Consider the following 5,358-nt stretch of genomic DNA (forward strand, 5'->3'; position numbering starts at 1 on the left):
AATCTGATATATCACATTAAATTATGTCAGTTTGTAAGTTTCCTTTTATGTAATCTTTTATAGTTAAAATATTTATCAGGAGTTGATGAAAGTTCAATGACCACTCGGCGTTCCCTTTTTTTTTTTTTTTTTTTTGTTTTTGCTTTAAATAAGTTAATTATAATATTAATCTCAGTTTAATTTTTAAATAAAAAAGAGGATCTTCCACGTGGTAGGGTATCAGCAAATTGCCTTGCTGATGGGCTAACAAACTTTGGAAAAGCAGGGAGCTAGTGAGGCTTCTTATCCAGCAACTCATCAACTTCCAAAAACTTTGTTTGGCATTAAACACTGTGTAATTAGTATAGTATTTTAAAGTTTATTATTACCACAGTTTAGTTTTGGTTCTTTTAAAGCCTTCAAACTCTATACTTGTAAAGGTAAAAAGAGAGGGTTAATAAATAAAATTGGGATATCGTTCCATTGAAAAAAAATGTATTCCATCAATTTCGTTAGACGAAATTTTTGACCAGGCAGATTGATTCAAAATCGTAGCACAATTAATTATTAAAAACAACAAAAAAGATAGAATCTCAATCAGGGTATAGGATAAAGGGTTACTAGCCAAGATTTTATTAATTAAAATCCATGCATTTTATGGCTAGAATCCATTTAAATGCAGTGATTTGAAGTTTCCACACCCTTCCTCCCTATTTTCTCTTAGATCGGAAGTACAAGGTGTATTATATATATATATATATATATATAAAATTTAAAAGATGTGTACAAATAGGCTGCCTAGGATCCATTAATCTTCCTGCAATTGGTTCTAATCTCTCCATTCGATCCCGTAAGTGGGCTGAGGTTTCCCATTTTTGTCATGGCTTTCCCAAAATCAGTGAAGAACTTCCCCGAATTAAGGCTGTAGTTGTTGACAATAGAATCTGTAGAGCCATTACCAAAGAGCTGTTGGTCCGAGTGCAAGACACCCTTTTTGCCCACTAAATTCTTGAAATAGGTGTTGTCAAAAGTGCCAGCACTTTCATCAAGAGGAGATAAGTTATCATCTCCTCCTGAGCTTGGACAGTTTTGCTTTAACGATGAGGCAAACGCAGAATCAATATTTTCAGTGTTGTCATAGAGACGAGTCCGAAATGTAAGGCACCTTGCTTGACCTATGGTGTGACCACCTACAAAGACAATAAAATTAGACATTACAACGTTGGAGATCCAAAACATATATAGAAGAGGTGTTGGGCAGAAGGTATACTATGTTGTTCTTAGGTACGTACCGGAGAGAACCACCATTTCTTGAGCTGTAAAACCCTTGTTTGAGAATGCTGATATAAGAGCTGCAAGATCTAAGAATGGGGAAGGAAGATTACTTTCGGCAGCATCGAAACTTGCTGTGGTTGCATCTCTTCTGCCTAATGGCACATTCCATCTAGTGCCACCCAACTGAAGAAATCATGAATGTTAAACTGAAAGATTAGAATAAGAGGGTGATGGGAAAATGGGGGAAATGGAAAGCAAAACAGACCACGTTGATGGTGTTTGAGGTTAAAATGTTTATCACCGACATCTTAATATTTTTGTACGTACCTTAAATGACAACGTTACACGTACTACGATAGATTTTTCCCATTTAAAAAAATGTGTATACATTATTATATATTGTAGGAGTAAATTAAAGAAGTTTCAATGACTTACAGCAACAACAGAATCCCGAGCTGCAACAGCTAAGATATCTGCACATGATACAACTCCAGGGCATTGCTTTTCAAGTTGGGTTTTAATGGCATCAATCACCTCATATCCTCTCAATGAATTTGAATTGGGGCCTGCCGTCTTCTCTCCTTTGAAATTGCTGGTATCATCCAACAATACTGATGCATCACAACCCTGAAAAAGCATGAAAATATAACTAATTATTTGTGATTCCTGATATGATTAATATCTTATCTTCATGTGCGTCTAATATGAATTTATTCATAAAAAATAAAAATAAAAAATAAATTCACATCTTCATTTTAAGTTTAATCATTCTTAATCAGACTTACCTTATTTTGAGTGACTAGCCATTAGAATGGTTATAAATGATGAAACTACTTAAAACGTGCGCCAATGAAAATAATTTGTATAATTTGAGGGTATGCAAGCCCTTGCACAGTTCTCTTAAAAAAAAAAAAAACACCCGGAACCCATTAATTTTTTTTTTACCGTGGACCCAATTTTTAAAAAGAAAATTATTACATACGTAAAGGGATTATACAAAATAAATATACAAACTAATATAGTTTCATGGAATCCGTTAGATCTATTGTACAATAAAAGTAACTTAATTTATAATCTGACGTATCATATCAAATCAAATTAATTTGTGAGTTTACTTTTATGTAATCTCTTTGTATCTAAAATATTTTCCTTTTAAAAAAGACTGCGCATAATTTACGCACTCTTATAAGATTATCCGTAACAAACTTTGGATCAATAAATTAATAAATATGAATGAGATTGTAAAATCTAAATGAAGATCTAGTAACATTTCTCTTCGTATAATCTCATAGCAAGCGTGTGCGTGAATGCAATTGCCTGCCGACACACAAATATAGCTTAATTAAAATCAAGAAGCAACAAGTTTTGAATTAGATGGTGTATTTTTGGAAATGGTTGTGCCCCGGTTGATTAAAAAACAAAGAAAGCTAAAGAGATATATATGGAAGTGCAGATGACTTGCATTAACAAAACAGTCATGGAAATGGAGGCGAAGCAACGAGGCCCCATACGACGCTCTGAAGATATTGCACTGCTTATTGCCCCTTGAATTATAGAGAGAGCCGAAGGACATGAACTCGAATAGAAGTTGGTTGATAGCTGAGCAGAAGCTATTCCCAACAGAAGCAAGAAAATAGATAAGTAGAGAGTTAAGGAGGAGGAAAAGGAAGCCATATTGATATCTATATAAATGTGTTTAAAAATTTAAACACAAATGCCAATGCAAGAAACCTTGAGTTCAGTGTTTGAACTTCTGCAGAAGGGCTTGCTCTTTATAGGCAGAAGCTAGGACCACCTTGTTCTTAAAAAATAATAAAAATTGAACAATAATTTACATAAATCAATTAAATTATGAATCTATGATCATGTGGACTACAGAAGTTGACCTTTGGTGTATTTAACGTACATGGTTTTTAGTAAACGTTAAACGAAAACGCGTGAAATAAATTATAGGAAAAAAGTATGAATTTTTCAAAAATATATAGAGCTTATCATAGATTTATTAATTAACAGTTCAATTAGTGCATGATCATCATCATCCACAGTGTGCGAAAGCTGCCTAATTACACTGTAATGGCAGAGTTTTATGCCTTGAATTATTTTAATTTATCGGTTAAAATCGAAATGAAAAAACAAAAAGAAACGAAAGAGACACAACGATTGACAATAGTTTTGTTTTTCTATGTGCAATAATTGCTTTTTTAATTTTCTATATTGCTTGTATAATTTTCATCTCAAGGCATAGACTTGTATGGTGCAACTTTGATAACTATCCATTCAAACACTTCTTTTGCTCTCTCCTCAAGCTTAAGAAGTGCTACAGTGATTAAGGAATTTTATAAAAATAAATTCACAAGCTGATATGATTTCATACATCACATCAAGTTTTGTCAGATTGTGAGTTTTTTTTTTTTTGTGAAATCCCTTTATGACTAAATTATTTCTCCATACGGATTACCATCAAATTTATTTTTTTTCATCAACTGAAGTATTTTATGTTGGGTTTGTTGAATCTGATTTTGTTGATGTGCCGATCCGATTTGATAACCTAACCCAACAAGGGTGTATTACAATTTTTTGGCAGATTTTCAACAAGACTTGGGTCGATATTTTTTGCACTGTTTGCAATCAGAAAAAGCGTTAAGCAGAAAATTTACTCGACGTTCGCGCGACAAGTGGCTCGAGTGAAACTTGAGCATAAAGTTTGTTCGAGTCTCATTCGACTGGCAGCTCGAGCGAGCATCGAATATATATCTCACTCGAGGCGTGCTCAACACTCTGCTCAATAGAATAACGTAGCAAAGTGAAAATTAAGGTTTCTGCCGTGTGACACTATAAATAGCAGTTTAGTACACCCTAATGTTCTGATTAGTGAGATTTCATCTCAAAATATATTTTGTGATTTCTTAGTATAATAAAATTTTCTCAATTCTGTAGATGTAGGTATGTTGTCGAACCAAGTTGATTTTGTATCATGTAATTGATTTGTTTGTATGTACTTTCACTAGTTTGTCATTAGTGTTTCTCACAACATATTAGAAAAACAGTGATTAAAATCGATATCACATAGAATTCTTGATTGCAAATCTTAACAAATATTAAGATATAAACTAAATTACGAAATTTATATATTCTCGTCGGCTTAAACTTAGAAGCTATAGTACTCTCCCTATTTTTACTAATAGATACCACTTAGATTAATAATAGTTGAATTGGTTTAGTACGGAAGATGCTTGACAGATAGAGAGAGATAATACAAAGCTGGAACAAGTAGGAGTAGCAGTGGGATTTTTCAACGCTTGAATTTTCCATGTTTGATGCTGGCCGGCCTTATCTTCGTCTACCGACAACAAACAAAACAGTCGTCAACGAACTGAAAATGCTCCATTTTTGAACATGACCTTAACCTCCTACCCTATTACAAACAGAACAGTAGTCCTAAGATGTCTTCTACGTAATGATCTGGCTTCCACTGTATCCCACCGATTACAACTAGTGCAGTCAGGAACCTGTCCCAATTATTATTTAATAATTTACCAACTGCACCGCTCGCATACTAATAGTTATTTATATAATATTTGATTTATAAAATTTAAATTTAATTTTTTTAAAACCAAATTATATAATATAATATTAAATCATTACATGTCTGATCTACGCCAACTTAAAATTGATGAAAAAATAAATTTAATTACTGGAATATATATAGGCCATGATGTAACGACGCCTTTATTTAATTTTTTTCCCAGCCATATATGAAACCACACACACATGCAAAAAATTGTTAATTAATCATATGATCTAAAGTCCGGTCGGTGCACCATGAATCATGATCATGTGAATATATATTACGTACTGTCCCATTAATCAGGGAGATGTGTTTCACGTTTGCAACTCCACCTGAGTGGGAGCTCCAAAAAGGAGGAGCAAATATAGAGTCAAATTGATTAATTTATATATATCGTGCAAACTCCTTTTTAATTTGTCTACGTGCGCAAACTGATAAATGGATGATGATTTCTTGGCATTGTTTCGGTGGCAGAACCAGAAATTGCATCGAGGGAGGTCAACTTTTCTAACGTGTGACATATTTATATAAAGAGT

General features: G+C 33.2%; 1 pseudogene; it reads right to left on the bottom strand.

Annotated features, from left to right (window-relative positions):
* Positions 1 to 584: 584 nt before the first annotated feature.
* LOC121245019 lies at positions 585 to 3,006 on the bottom strand (annotated as a pseudogene).
* Positions 3,007 to 5,358: the final 2,352 nt, after the last annotated feature.

The sequence above is a fragment of the Juglans microcarpa x Juglans regia genome, chromosome 8S (genome assembly GCF_004785595.1).
Source record: "Juglans microcarpa x Juglans regia isolate MS1-56 chromosome 8S, Jm3101_v1.0, whole genome shotgun sequence".
NCBI classification, from domain to species: domain Eukaryota; kingdom Viridiplantae; phylum Streptophyta; class Magnoliopsida; order Fagales; family Juglandaceae; genus Juglans; species Juglans microcarpa x Juglans regia.